The 16,504-nt window shown below is 44.8% G+C and overlaps 1 pseudogene across 1 annotated transcript in view; it reads right to left on the bottom strand.

The window, feature by feature from the left end:
- LOC147017421 (uncharacterized) overlaps positions 1–16,504 on the bottom strand; it is a 55,419-nt pseudogene that overhangs the window by 15,914 nt on the left and 23,001 nt on the right. Inside the window, exon 2 of the transcript XR_015049765.1 lies at positions 7,229–8,550. The product of XR_015049765.1 is annotated as an uncharacterized LOC147017421 (transcript). The remainder of the gene's footprint in view (positions 1–7,228; positions 8,551–16,504) is intronic.

Here is a 16,504-nt window from a genome sequence, read left to right as displayed (position 1 = left end):
TTCGGTCGCCCATTGAACAGTTCGAGCACCATTTCCCTGAGCTGGATGTGCAGTCCTTTTCTGTGGTTCGGGACCCTTTCACGGCTCCACTGGACTCGATTGCTGATGAAGATGATACAGCACAGGAAGAGCTTGTACAGCTCCAGCAGGATTCAGGAGCACAGGCTCTTGCGCGGACAAATTCGTTGTCGACATTCTGGTGCAACATGCTACCGTCGTACCCGACCCTGTCACGGCGCGCCATCAGGTTCTCATGCCATATCCTTCATCATACTTTTGTGAGCAGTCGTTCTCCACCATGGTGGTGATTAAAACAAAGTACAGAAATCGCCTAGAAATGGAGCATGATATGATCCTGGCATTGTCATCTACTTCTCCACGAATAGAGAAGTTGGTTTCTGACAAACAGGCTCATCCTTCTTACTGATGTATCTAAATGTCATTCGGACTAAACTTCTGAAACATTCAACTGTACTATTTGGATACTGTCGGCTATTCTCCGTTTACTCGTCTATGAAAACATGACGATGGTGAATAAAGTAAACAGTAAATGTTCTTGTGTCATATGAAATCTTATCTTATATATTATGAATTGGGTTTTGAATCTTTTGGGTCGCGCGATGTCGAGAGGTTCTGAAATTGGGTCGCCACTAAAAAAAAGTTTGAAAACCTCTGTGTGTGCCAATGGCAATATTTTTCTTTGATTCTGTTTAAAAGTTGTAATAACTTTCCCCAGGTGGCCGGTTTGACGGAGAAAACTGTTTGCACTGCTGAGGACATGGTAAGATGCTTTGAGAAGGGGAATTCATCTCGATCTGTGGGTTCAACAGCTATGAATGCAGTGTCGTCCCGCTCGCATGCAATATTCACAATCTCCGTGGAGCAGAAGCGTGGAGCACAACGGTGAGTGTCATGCAAGAACATATTTTTTTTCATCTAACTGAGGAATGGTAAAAGGTATTGCCCTTTGGCTGCTATCATGCCTGACATGTCTTTAACCTTTTGTACTTTCTGCTTCCTTTTTCACCCTTCTTTGTTGGGCATGAAAATGACAGCTACTGTTGTGGAAAGTTTCACTTAGTCGATCTTGCTGGGTCAGAGCATCAAAAGAAGACCAAAGCTGAGGGTGATCTTCTCAAAGAGGGAATTAACATCAACCCTGGCCTTCTTTCCTTGGGGATTGTCATCAGCAGGGCCGGATTTAGGGCAGGGCCCATAGGGCCACGGCCCGGGGCCCCGCGCCTCCCAGGGGCCCCGCGCCTCCCAGGGGCCCCGCGCAAACGCAAAGATTACAAGAAATTCTGCTATTTTCCCCCTTTTGTTTGTTTGTGAAAAAAAATCTAGTTCGTTTGTGTAAATGGTCAGTGAATCACGAAACAAATACTCAATATCCCTGTTAATTTGGCATCTGTTTGGTTATGTTTATCATTTATTTTACAACTTTGAACTTACTTTTTTTCCTTTCCACTAATCATAAGAGCACAATCTTAAGGTCTACCACAGAAATAGGTCACACGAAAAAAGTGAGGGTTTTCCCAATCCCAGCAAGCTATGGCCGTCTCGATTTCATTTTTGCAAAATTACACGCCCGCCCTGAATCTAGTGTTATGGCTGTGGAAATTCGCATTACACCACAAAGGGCCCGCAGGTGAGATATCTCTAAGTACATGTGTAGTTAGCCCAAACCCGTTGTATAGAGGGAATAAATGTGATTCATCCGGGCTGCGATCCTTTGAGTTCGGCGTTTTTCTGTTCTATCTTTATTTTGAACCAACCACGTCTCAACCGCCATCACACAACAACCACGCCACCGCCACCATCTACGCTCCCACATCATCGCATCACCGCCATTCCCAAACGGCACCATAACCATCAAACCACCACCGAAAACCCTCCACCACCTTCACCTCTCTCCTTCGACGGCCATTCCCGCACCATGTGTGAACACTGAACGTCGGGCTGTCTCGGGCCCGTTCGGCGATTGGTGCCGAACTCACCGAGCCGCGAGCGCAAATAGTGGCCTTTCCGAGGGAAAATTCGGATCAAAAACGCTACACGCTGACTTTTCCTCCGTCCAATTAGCGAGCGCGGGGCGGCTTGGCCCCGCCTCCAGGCGCGTGTGTGTGAAGTCGATATATGCAAATTCTAGGATCAGGGGAGATTCACGCCCCCGTTTCCTCCGACCAATGGGCGAGCGTGGCTCCGCCCCCGAGGTCATTCTGATCCGAATATTTGCATATTAGCTGCTCCTGCCAGCCTATAAGAAGGCGAGCGCAAGGCAAATGAAGTGAGTTGGGTTCTGGAGTCGCCGAGAGAGTTTTGGAAAAGAGAGTCGGGTTGGTCGGGTGAGGACAGTGCGAAACGGAGAAGCGTCGCGGTGGAACTGCAAGCTAGGGAGCTCAGGTCTGAGGCGAGAAGGACGGCGGTCGGCAACGAGGTCATGGTGTGGGGAATTGCTCGTCTCATCGCGAGACCAAAGCCAGCCAGCCACCTGCCTCCCCCAGGCATCAACAATTACCCCTTTCCCCCGCGCTGAGATCGTGCAAAAGGGGGCCCCATTCCCACCCCACTCCAAACGTCATGCCAACGACACCCGCCAAGGAGCACGGAGTCGGGGCACAGCCGCGCGGCCACATTTGCGGCTCGCCCGCCAACACGTCACGAGGACCTGGGTCGGACCCCCCCCCCCCCGGTCTCGCGGACCTGGCCGCTCCTCCAGGTCACACGCACATTTGGCCTACAGGCCTGTCTGCCCCCTTGTCTATGAGGGTGGCTTCTTTTCTTTTCTTTTGTGTAAATGTGTGTTGGCGCCATCTGTAAAGTAAAGTTGTATAAGTGTTGCCGTGTCTGCGCGTAGTTGGTATTAACTCTGCGTCGTTGTTGCTTTTTTGTTTTAATTGCTATATGTGCATTTTGACTGTATGGCTGTATATACGTGCTTTCCGTGTGCCGGGAAATAAATGTGCATTGTGTGAACTGTTTTCCCGTTTCGCTTCGTCTTTTCTCCAATTGACCCTCCATCCTGCTTCACGTAAAGAGTTCGTAGTGGGTGCAAAACGCCCTGTAAATAATCTGAACCGTCGAGGTCGACGATAACACCACTCGGTTATCCCGATAGTACGGAACGGGCCGCCCAAGCGGCTCGTGTCCGGAGTCGACCTGCGGCGAGGTACGATTGCCCGGTTTACCATCCGCGTGGGTACTTAGGTAGGTCGAGTTTGGCGAACAGCCCTATCCTATGCGGGTGGCCGATTGGCACGATTGTGGTGAGGTCAAAAGGCCCACCCGTGACTGGCTCCGGGCGATAGTTCCCGGAGGGTCACGACCGAATTGTCTGTCCGGTGGGCTACGTGCCGCGATCCGAGTTACGTGGCCGTCCGCACGCTGGCGGGCGCGAATTCGCAACACTATGTTTGCTATGTACTGTGCAGCACGTACTGCTGGGGTGGTTATACTAAATTGTGTAATTCAAGTTTACACACCGGATAATATTTTGTTATATTTATAAGGTGTGTCTTGGTGGCAGAGTGGTAAGGTTGCTGGCTGGTCACCTCTATATGGATTCGGCGGAGTGGGTTTGAATCCTACCGGTGGCATATGTAAATCATGTGTCTTGGCTGAGACACGGTGGTTTCCTCCGGGTTCTCCGGTTTCCTCCACCAGAGAGACACACCTCGCAATAATAATCTGAGCCGTGGAGATACTCGACAAGCCTTCTTATCAATCCACGTTAATATATCTCGATTATTATTATTATTAAGGTGTGTTCGGTGTCAACTGCTGAAATATTGCTTTTTATTGTAGGAACTGCCTTTGTGTGGACCTGGTTGAGCCATGGCGGAACGTGAACGTGATCGAGGAAGAAAATACCAGTCTGGTGCGTCCAAGCGGAAGGAAAGCATAGCAGCCGAAAGTGAACGGAACAAGCTCCCCAAAATTACAAGTTGGCTTAAGAGTACAACAGCCACAGTCGGGTTATACAATGAACAGGATAACAACGCGAAGGGAAACAGAGCTACGACTATGTTTAACTACGACCACCGCGTTAACGCTGGACTAGTTCATCAGTACGAGTAAGAACAGCACTACTGGCACCGGCACGAAGTGCTGCGATGGTGCGTGGATGTCCTCATGTTTCTATGTGAACATGGTCTGCCCATCCGAGGTGACGACGAGGTGATCGGTTCGGTACATAACGGAAATTACCTGGGAGTGATGGAGCTTCTGAGCAAGTACGACACTTTCCTTGCGGCACATCTCCATAAACATGCCAACAAAGGGAGCGGTAACGTAAACTACCTCTCATCGACAGTATGTAACGAACTAATCAATGTGTTGGGTAGAAAAGTTCTGAGTGCCATTGTAGCGGAAGTTCGGAGGGCCAAATATTACTCCATATCGGTGGACTCCACTCCGGACGTATCGCACACTGACCAGCTATGTCTAACCATCCGCTCCGTGTTGCCAGAGGGGCCAGTAGAGTGTTTCTTGACATTCGTGCCCTTACTGAATCATACCGGAAAGGAGATCGCAGACGTAGTTTTTGATTTTCTCCAAACGAACAAAATTCCGATCTCTGACTGTCACGGTCAATCGTACGACAACGCCAGCAACATGTCTGGAAAATACCGCGGCATCCAGGCGCACCTAAAAAGTCGTTGCGAATTCGCCGAGTTTGTTCCTTGCATGGCTCATTCTCTCAACCTCATCGGGATGTGTCCTGCTGAGTGCTGCACGGCTGCTGTGACTCTGTTTGGTATCGTTCAACGGCTGTATGTATATCTTGTGAAGTCAACCTATCGTTGGCGCAAACATTGCGATGCACTGAAACACGTGCCAGTCGTCAGGTGCTTGTCAGATACACGGTGGTCGGCCCGTGCAGATGCTGTAGAAGCACTGGCCAATGGATTCCAGCAAAATATCATGGTACTTGACGATCTTGCAATGGATGAACATCTAAACGCGAGGCCAAAAATGAGGCATCTGCTATTCTGAAGGAATTGGAAAAACTTGAGACGGTGATTCTGCTCGTAACATGGCAGGAAATTCTAAAGAGGTTCAACGCGACAAGTCAGCAGTTACAGAAGCCGGGGCTCGATTTGAACACGGCAGTGAAACTACTCGAATCACTGACAGAGTTCGTACAGGACCTACAGGAACGGTTCGACGACTTTGAACATATTGCTATTGATAAATGTGGTCATAGCGAGTACGAAGACGATCGGCGACGTGTTCAAAGGAGGAAGCGACATCATGATGAAGTAGACAGTGCCGATGACACCCAGTTACCGCCCAGAGAGAGAGATTCAGGACCACATCCTACATACCCATCATTGATCAGCTAACAACATCACAAGGAGATCGCCTCAAGGCCTATGGAACACTCCGTCAACGTTTCTCATTCTTTTCAGAAATAACGACCATGCAGACGGATAAGCTCCGCGACTCCGCTGCAGACCTGGTCAAGAGTTACCCGAACGACCTGGAACCTTCTCTAGTTTCGGAAATTGTACATTTCCAGGCATTTCTCAAGACGATGCAGACAGAAGACTCGGAAAAATTGTCTGAAACTACTGTTTTCCACAATCCACAACTACGATATGGTGGCAGCGTTCGCCAACGTGGAGATAGCTTTGCGGGTATACCTGTCAATGTTTGTCACGAACTGTACGGGAGAACGATCATTCTCAAAATTGAAAAGGATCAAGAACTATCTGCGTAGTACGATCGGCCAAGATCGTTTGGCATCGCTGGCCATACTGAGTGCTGAACACGAACTATTCAGGAGAGTAAGCACACGCGAAACAATCGAGGACTTTCCGCGAATCAAAGCCAGGAAGAAGCTACAAGATTCTGTAGGTTTTGAACATCTCGCAAATATATTGTAGCAATTACCCCAAAGTGTGCAATGATGCAAACATATCTGCAAAAACGACAAAAAAAACTTTCTACATTGAGATTTAAGATGAATAGATGATACCATCACGTTTTGGTTTTGCGATTATTTTCTCTGTTCCGTTGTTTTCATCCATAGTGGTTTTTCTTGTATATAAACTTTTGTTACTAGTAGTTTCTGAAATACATGTTTTTACACATAAACCGTGGTTTTTTCTTTTGCCCAGCCTAGGTTGGTGCATTTATATATGAATACTTTTATAAGCATATATGAAGTGAAAATGGCTGAGGCCCTGAGAGGGCCCCGCGTACTTCTAGGGCCCAGGGCCCCGCAACACATAAATCCGGCCCTGGTCATCAGTGCCCTCGGAAAGGATTCGGGAAAGAAGAACCACATTCCATACCGTGACTCAAAGCTCACGCGCATGTTGCAAGGTGATGCTCTCTTTGACCCGCACAATGCAGTCCGTCGTCATCTGAACTCCATTTTCTCACCGACTGCACTTTGCCCACAGATTCTCTTGGTGGCAACAGTCACACGCTGATGGTGGCATGTATCAGTCCAGCTGATGCCAACCTTGAGGAAACTGCAAATTCTCTTCGCTATGCAGACCGTGCGCGCAAGATAAAAAAATAAACCAATTGTGAACCAGGATCCTCAGGCTGCAGAGCTGCTGGCCCTGAAACAGCAGGTGAGGGCTTCTTGTGTTCTGTACAAAGAGTGAAATGAGAAATTTGGCTTGGTTACAGTGGATTCCTTTCTGGAAACTTAAAATGGAATGTGGAAAACCTTGCCATCCCCCATTTTATTTCATGTTTTTTAAACCTGCTTTTATAAATGTTACCACATGCAGGTACAGCAGCGAAGGGTACAGCTTCTGCAAGCGACAGGTGGAAGGGCACCAGAGCAGCTCAGGTACATCACGTTGTTTTTTCATTGTGGTTACTTGCTTAATAAAGGCTACGTTAATTTGGCAGTGCTAAGAATCCGACATTCGTTGTTTTGTTTTTAGACAAAAAAAATTATTCAAATGTAATTGCAGCAACTGGATCCATTATCCTTTTCTGGAAGTGATGGATACCTTTTGCATTTGTAAATGATTATCCCATTAGGGATATGGGTCACTGTGCCATCCTCCTTGACCCGAAACTTAACCCGATATTGCCGAGTTCTGGTCCATATATCCAGACCATTTCAGATATACCGTGGTGGAGTCTTCACTTCAACATATCTGGACAACCAATACTGCACAAATCTGCGGGCCAAGGAGATGAAATAAAAATCCTCACCCTTCAATTCCAGCATGCCCAACAATACCATCCACCCCAATACCTCACTTGGTGGAATGGGTCAGCTGCATACTGCACAAACTCTGTTGTCAGGTTAGGGATGTCTGTTCCATGTGACTGAGCAGCATTTCGTTCAAACTGATGCACCTCTTCATATGAACAGCAGAACTCGTGATGATGAAGGGAGTCAATGAGAAATCGTGATGCGAAGTGGTGATATAGCTGCACACCCAACCCAACCTGCAGTGGTGCCAGTAAGACTCTGGGTCTAGTTGCCTGCACTATGGCTTGCCCGAGTGAAGCCACTTTAACACCATCTTTCTTTCCCACAAACAGTCCTTCAAGCAGTACCAGCAGAGTATCTGGTAAGTATTTAATTCCAGCCTCTTGCAATTGCAGGTCATCACCACATGGGTAGACTTCATGGGATGTTTCAATGGTTTTAATGTCTTCTTTGATGAGTTTGGCAGCGGCCTGTACAAGCTTGATTTTCTCTTCAGTAGTGTCTTTTTCCTGCTGCTGGTTGTTGTAATATTCCTGAAGCACTGCCCTGGCTGTTGTCCTGAAGGTGACCACGTTCAGCTTGCCGTTGATCGCAGTTTGGATTATCCTGTCACCAAAGTGTACCCACAGCCTCGCCTTCATGTGGGTGTAGCTGTACGCTTTGTGGTTAGTGCCTGCCAGTTTCTGTGTCATGAGGTCAATGAGATCATTGATGGTGATCTGCTCATCATCATTTTCCTCAAGATATCTTGCCACTTGCAAGAATGTTGCTGTCTTCTCATCGCCTCGAGGCCGTCCAAGCTTTGTCCTCTTGGATTCTTCGGTGTCCGTCATCTGAGCTATTGGTATCTGTTTATTTGTGCGAAAGTTAACACTGCATGTCTGGTGGTAAACTGCATCTGCTGCGTGCAAGTCATGTACATGCAGAATCCGTGCCTTCACAGCATCTGACCAAACATCGGCTCGTTCGCGGCATATTGCCAGGAGCGTGTCCTTCAATTCAATTGTCCTTACCTGAAGCACATCCTGCGTCTTCCGCTTCCTGCCAAACTTGGCTGGTTTACTACAGAAAAGGGAATCAGTGTTGAAAGAAAACCCCTGCTCAGATGACCTAAGTACATGTCTATCACTGCTTGTACTGGCCTTTGACTTCTTTCCTGGTATCCCTGGCTATCTGATGTGGGTTGCAGTATATACGCCAGCAGTCTTTGTGCACCCTTTCCCCAGGTACAGTGTGAATGCTGTCTTTCCTTGCGCTGCTGGCCTGGTTGATGGCTGAACACCCCTTTTCTGTTAGAGTTGAAGCTGATGGGCCTCCTCCATCCTGTTTGCAGATGGCACACCGTTCAGGTCCCTCCATGCCTGAAAATAAAAATCCAGAATGAGTATAATTGTTTTAAAGTTTGAACTGACTATGTTATATTAACAAATAAACATAGCTATGGTATTTAAAATCAGAATTTGTCTTAATCCTATTAATGTATTCGCTATAGCCAGGCGTTTATCCTTTGTTTGGACCGGATACGCACAAAGTGCACATATTTCAAATTAAGGGGGCAGGGGTAGGAAAATGGAAATAAATTCAATAAAAATTAATATTGTGTGTTAATTCTTTCACCAGAGGATATTACTAATGTCCCTGTATCTGGAAAGATATAGTATGTATGCCTGGGGATACATATGTTCTTATATGAACAAACTTTCTCAAGTCAAAATATTTTTTTAGGGGAAAAATATTGACATTTTTGGACAAAAAAGCTATAATTTTTTATTTTACACTCAATACATTTCACTTTTTTTATAATTATTCTTGTATATCAATATACTGACCATAACTAGAAACAATTAGAATGCAGAAAAACATATATTTACATTTTAAAATATCAATCTTTACAATTTTCACATTTTCGCCGAAGCCAGGTGGCCGCCATATTGGATTTCCATGATTTCAGGACTTTCCCCCTGGAGGATTCCTTAGGACTTTTTTCTGTCACTGAGGACATATTCAGGAACCAAAATCTGTTGAGTTTGCTTTTGTTGCAATTTGTATGAGGTTGACCAAATATTTCTGCTAAAATGCCTGTACTATAACGGTTTGGTGTGCAATCACATGTTGCAGTATAATCAGACCTTTCTTCTTTGAGAACGAAGCTGAACAGACAGTGACAGTCAACATATTTAGATACGTGAACTTGCAGCAGAGAATATTTCTTTCAACACTGAGAAGGAAGCAAGACATCATTATGAATTAAGTCATCTTCCAGAAAGATGGTGCACCACTGCATATGACTTGTCTCATGGTGCTTTGGAGTTTTTGAGATGACATTTCCCAGGTGATTAACTCATTTTTCAACGGGATGGACAACCCATGACCTCCCTACTCCCTGGATCTGTCGCCTCCTGATTCCTACTTGTGGGTTGCAGTGTGACCACTCCTTGGCTTTTTTCACAAGATCTTGGCTATTCGTTGTTCACCTTGGCATCTTGGTTTTCTTGGCATATAGGTTTTCTATTATCATCGCTTTTCCGAAACCTTGTGAATTCTTGGCTTTTTTCATTGGCTCACCTTGGCATTTATGAAAATGAGGAGTGGTCACACTGGTGGGTTGTCCCTCAAATCCAAGGTCTATGAAAACATCCCATACATACTGCAGGAGTTGAATAATAACATCAGATGGGAAATCAGCCTCGTACCAGCTCCAGTTCTCAACCGAGTCATCGACAATTTCATTGTCGATGTGGCAGCTGTCATCCAGAGGCGTGGTGATTTGATCAACTATGAATGATATTGCCTCCTTCTTGCTCATTACCTCCACCACTGAAGGTGGATGGGGCTTATGTTTTCACCCCTGTCTGTTTGGCTGTGAGCAGGATGCCTCAAACAGTTGTGGATGGATTCAAACAAAATTTGGTGGATCAGTTTGGTGTGTGACAAGGACGAATTGATTAGATTTTGGTGAAGATCCAGATCTGGATCCGGCAACTAGAATTTTTTTTGTTAAGTGATTCTTCACTATTGAGATAGGGCCAAAAATGATATCTCAAAAATTATCGATGGTTTCGGAAAGGAGGCGGTAAAAGAGAGAGACCACTGACCTATCTGCAATGGGAAAATGATTAGCCCATTCACTCAGCTTCATGTGGGAGATTGAAATTTTATTGAAGGCCTTGGTTTCCGTGGCAGCAAGCTGAGCAAAATGGGAGGCAAGGGAGCTAGTACAGAGGGGAGAGCAACATTCCATGAAGCTGTGGATGAAGGTCGAGTGGTGGATGGGAGTTCAGGTGTGCCAAGGAAGGACTTTGTACGATAGAAGATGCCCAGTCAGTATCTGGCTTTGGAGGCAAACTTTGAAATGTGGTTTCCCCAAGAAAGATCATCAATGATGTTGAGACCTAAGAGTTTGAACAACTGAACTTCTTCAAGAGGATTGTTAAGAAAGTAGATGGGAGGATTTGCCAGACAGTCCTTTGAAGAGAGATCGTAAAAGTGTAAGATTTTTCAGGATTGAAATACATATTTAATATCTGAAGAGAAGCAAGAGGGTACCTACCTATCTGAAGGATGAGGGATGTCATGGCAGCAGGTGGAGTTGTGAGAAAATAGATAAAGGATTTTCCAGACAGTCAGAGAGATCATTGATGAAGATTAGGAATCGGAATTGACTCAAGACACTGCTTTGGGGCACCCAGCCTTGACAGGGGGAGGAGGGGATCCCATTAAGAGCCACTCGTTGCCAGTGAGAATAGAGGAAGTCAGTTCGCCAATTGTGAAGTTGGTATTGGATGCCATGGCCAGAGAGTTTGGAGAGCAATTTGGGATGCCAGACTGTATCAAAAGCTCGAGATATGTCCAGAAAGACAGCCCTGATCTCATGTCTGACATTGAGGGCCACTATCAATTGTTGGGAGAGTAAAAGCAGCATTTCCAAGGTAGAATGACCAGGTCTGAATCCAAATTGATGATCTGAGATGAGGTCGTTGGAGAAAAGGAAGGATATCATGTTAACTGTGATGATGGATTACATGATCTTGGTGATGAATAGATGTAAGATTGGAAGATGGTCTATAGTTATGGGGATCACTTTTTGCACCTTGAATATGTAATGCGGTGATATTGACTGACTTCCAGGCAGATAGAGGATGACCTATGGCAAATGATAGGGTGAAAATGGCAGACAGAGGTTGTGCAAGAACAGAAATGCAGTTTTTTGGGGGAAACGTGAGCTGATGCCATCCTGTCCAGTTGCAGAATCAGAGTCGAAGGTTATCAGACACTTATCCACCTTCTCAGGTGCAAAAGACATATAGTCCAAGAGCAGTTGGGTATGACAGGGAAGGATGGATACTGAGAGCAAAGGGTGAAGGACACGATATTTGGAAGCAAACACAGAATTGAAGCATTCAGCCTTCTCACATATCTGCTGTGGTGCCATTTGAAGTGAGGGGAGGGGTAGAGACGGAGTATACTTCAGCCAATTTGCATGATGACAACTGTAATCACCACACATGAGGAAGAGAGAGTTGGGATGAGTGGTTAAAATTTGGTCCATGTTGTCTAAGAGGGAGAGAGAGAGAGAGAGAGAGAGAGAGAGAGAGAGAGAGAGAGAGAGAGAGAGAGAGAGAGAGAGAGAGAGAGAGAGAGAGAGAGAGAGAGAGAGAGAGAGAGAGAGAGAGAGAGAGAGAGAGAGAGAGAGAGAGAGAGAGAGAGAGAGAGAGAGAGAGAGAGAGAGAGAGAGAGAGAGAGAGAGAGAGAGAGAGAGAGAGAGAGAGAGAGAGAGAGAGAGAGAGAGAGAGAGAGAGAGAGAGAGAGAGAGAGAGAGAGAGAGAGACATGTAGATGGAGTCATCATTATTTGGAGAATGGTACAACACACAGACAAACAAGAGGTGGGGGTGGAGGGAAAGTCACAGCCAAAGGTATTCCTCGTGGTTAGGAAGTTTAAGATTAGTACACAGAAAGTGATAAATTAAGTTAATTATGTAAAGTTCAACTTCACCGACAAGGCGTGGTCCAGGCCAATCAAATCAGAAGAGACAATAACTGGGGAGAGACACTAAGGAGTCATAGACATCCTGTAGGAGGAAGGATTCTGTTAAACAGATGATGTCTGGTATGTTAGCAGTGGCTGGATTGAGAGATCTGTGATGTTGGAGCAGAGCCTTGGATGTTTTTGCTTCACACAGTTAGGGACAGTTAGGTAGGAGGCATTGAGAGGGTGTGTGACAGGGAGAGGCTTTGAGGAGGCTGGATGAGGGGGGTGGTTTGAAGGGGCAGGGTGAGCAAGATGCTTTGAGGGAGTGGAGAGAGGGGATAGCTTTGAGAGGTTGGGGTGAGGGGGGATGCAGAAAGATGGGACATGAAGTGGAGGGATGCTGAATAGAGGGACAAACAGAAGGGGTGGTGTTGGAAACACACAGGCTTGTAGGAGATGTGGAGGATGGTACTGATATGGAGAGGATTTACACTGTTAAAAGAAATGAAGGGGATTTGATTGTCGTGACCAGACAACCTCTGCAAGCTGGAATTTCCAAGATTCCCAAAATGGATATACAGAGACAAATATCATGGGATTGATGGAAATAATTTTTGATGTAGGTATGAGGAAGATCGTGGTATTGGTACGGGGGGAGGGTTGATGGACCAAGCTTCTCAGGTTTGGTATATAGGTCCACCCCAGCACCGCCAGACCACCAGGTCCACCGCAGTTCCGCTGCAAGGGTTAGCTGAGCCAACCCCCTATTCCATTCCCACAAGAAGATGGAGCAGGGAACTCCTCCCCTCTCCCTCAGCACACTGGCACCGAGTTTGCACCTGGGTCAGAGCACTGCATGGGACTCGAGGCTGTGAAGGCCTCCAGGATCCGGGGGATTGGTGCTTGGGGATCAACTCCCCTGGCCGATTTCCAGTGGGTCCGGACTCCGGAGCTGCTGAAGCTGCTTCGCAATGAGACCTGCCATGGTTCCTGGTGAAATTTGCCAGAACTTCACTAGATCTGCACCATCATTAGAATGTAGACCGTGGCCCAACAGGTCGTCATTCAATCTCAACGATCGTCTGGCATCCCCAGAAAGCATAAAACTGAACCTCCGAAGGGAGTGTGGATCGGATGCTTGATCAAATAGGAGTGGGGGACACCATCAGCGTAATCAGACTCGATCATGGCCCTCCACCCCCTGACAGCCACTGCCAGCCAGGGCCAAGACAAGCAAGCCAAATCAGCATCCCAACGGGAGCCGTAGGTTAGCAAAGCCCGGGCCCGCCTGGTTTGTCGGCTAGTGACGCTTCTTGCCTTAAGTGAGGCCAGTTCAGAAACAGGTTTGGAAAATAATCCTGTGTAGAAGAAGAAGAAGAAGAAGAAGAAGAGGAACAGACCATAATGAAGTGGAAGAAGACTAAAAACATGTGGGTTCCTCATGATGCAGAAATAAGGAAAGTGAAGCATTTTGAAAGCTTTTAAAAAGCTTTTAAAGGAATAAATAACAAGCATTTCATTAAATAAAGATAGATTCTCCATATGAAAATCTATATTACAAAGTTGTGATCCATATGAGAATCTTGTGTTATCTGCCATATGAGTGAAGATGTGGGGGATGCATTCTATTTCCAATCCCATTGCAATGGGGAAAACTGAAAAGATTTAGAGGCATTGACTGCCACAGAGGGTATGAATTAAAGCATCACAGTCACTGAATATGTCTGCCTGCTTTGTTATGGTTGCCATGGCAACCACAGTGTGCATTCACTCTGTCCTTTTTCCAAAAGCCACAGGTTGGCCGACTCAATAAGCATAATTACATCACCCCCTTTTTCACTGTAAAGTTTCTACAGACAGAGGAAAACGAACAATGACGAGGTCATACACGAGAAGAGGTCAAAAGGTTCTCCGAATGAGATACAATCATTGCCACGAAGCACCAACATTGAATGTTTCTATCAATAAGTAATCCTATGTGTAATTAGGAAAGTGTAATTAGTAAATAATGTGTCATCGACAACCCAATATATAATGCCAAATTATACATTTGTGTGTGTGTGTGTGTGTGTGTATATGTATATGTATATATATATATATATATATATATATATATATATATATATATATATATATATATATATATATATATGTATGTAAAAATACCCTGCGCAGACAGTAACCATGTCCGATTTTGAAAATTCCTCCTAGAAAAAAAGTTATGACGTCAAAATATCTCCGCTGATGGAAATCGCCTAAAAAACTTATCTCCGAAACTAGGCAAGCTTTTTGAATTCTGTTTGCGGGAATCAAGCCGGGCATTAGCAAAGATAATTGATCGCAAACCTGATACATCACAATGACGTCATATTCGTTTTTATGACGTCACCATTAAGAGGATGAGGATCTCAGCTCATTTGAGCTTGTTTAATCCCATATATGAATCCTAAGTATACTATTGTTCAATTAAATAAAACCTGCGTAGAAAGACTCTTTATACACGTGTGTATACATATGTGCATATATATATATATATATATATATATATATATATATATATATATATATATATATATATATATATATATATATATATATATATATAATTACCTCCACCACCGAAGGATGCAGGTTATGTTTTTACCCCTGTCTGTCTGTTTGTCTGCCATAAGAGATATTTCACATTGATTTGTGACGAGCTCTCACATCCCACATTACTACTGGGAATACTCCAGAAATTGTGGAATAAATATGTTCACATTTCCTCTACCTTTTTACTCCAAGTAGCGGGAGACGTGTGAAAATTGGTGAACCATTTAATCATAATTATGTTTAACAGGAATTACAGGAGGATGTCCATGTAAGTGAACATATTGCCTGCTTTGTGGGCGAAGCTGAATCGGTCCATTTTTCTCACATTCTGGTTCATTGTGTCCAAGCATGGGGCTTTAATTACTTATCACAGGGTTTCTTCAATGATCAAAATGTCTGGAATCCTCTTAAAGGCGTACAAATCTCAACCAAAGTGGCTAAATCGAGTGAATACCCATACCCTGTACCCTGCCGAATATACCCTGAACGATTTTGTTTTTCTTTGCAAGACTTAGAAAAATGACCACGACAGGAACAGATGATTGTTTACGTTACAGGATGTGGAAGACTCGCTGAGACGTTCATGAGAAGGGTTTAAATGCATTCACAACTAGAAGGGCACTGGGTAGAGCGCATACCTCCGCCAAGTTGATTAGTTTACGTTTTGTATCCCACCGATAGGCCGGATCTGGATTCGGACCTGAACTAAAATTTAATCGGCATGTTCTTGTCACCAAACCAACTCACTCACCAAGTTTCGACCGAATCCGTCCATGACGTATTTTTCAGATATCCTGCCATATGTCGTTTTAGCCTCATCTCTCAATGGTGACGAATCACTTTAAAAATTCTAGAATCCGGATCCGGATTCGGATCTTCATCAAAATTGAATCAATTCGTCCTTGTTGCACACCCAACCTGTCCACCAAGTTTCGGCCGAATCCACCCACAACCTTTTCAGATATTTTGTTCACAAACAAACAGACAGACAGGGGTAAAAACATAACCTGCATCCTTCGGTGGCGGAGGTAATTATATATATATATATATATATATATATATATATATATATATATATATATATATATATATATATATATATATATATGTAGGGTGAATATACTGGTTCTAGCTCACTTTTCCCCATGTAAATGAATGGGGGATTTTCAGCGATTCCCTTTTTTTTTTTCCCTAAAAATAAACCCCCTTTTTATCCGTTTTTCCCTGCTGTGCAGGGGTTTGGCTTTTTGTGAGGCAATGTTTTATGGTCGGATGCCCTTCCTGGACACCTCTTACAACACAGGGATATGGTACACCTATTCTAACCGGGGCATACACCGGGACCAGTATACTGGTACTCATTTCGCCAACCTCGGAAGGATGACAGGCTGAGTCAACCCCCTGGTGTTAATTCAGCAGCTGAGCGGGATTCGAACTCAGGACACTGGGATCCCAAGCCGCCACCCTAACCACTAAGCCAACACCAGGCTTTGTATATATATATAACCAGGCTATCCCAAGGTATATTTATTTGTCTCCCCTTTTAACCTGGAGGTTGATCAGCTCACTCATTGAACCTATAAAGATTTGTTCATTCTCAAATTCCTTCAATAGTTTAATTTTCTTTGCACAATAATCCCCATCTAAAATATTGAAAAACAAAACATTTGAATCTTTATAGTTTTTTAAGATACCCCTTTTGTGCCATTACGAAATGATAAACTTCTCTTAATGCTCTTGTTTGACCACCTC

This window comes from Eptatretus burgeri, chromosome 11 (assembly GCF_056783735.1).
Source record: "Eptatretus burgeri isolate ZD-2024b chromosome 11, Ebu_testis_v1, whole genome shotgun sequence".
Lineage (NCBI taxonomy): Eukaryota > Metazoa > Chordata > Myxini > Myxiniformes > Myxinidae > Eptatretus > Eptatretus burgeri.
This window is presented reverse-complemented; position numbering and strand designations above follow the sequence as displayed.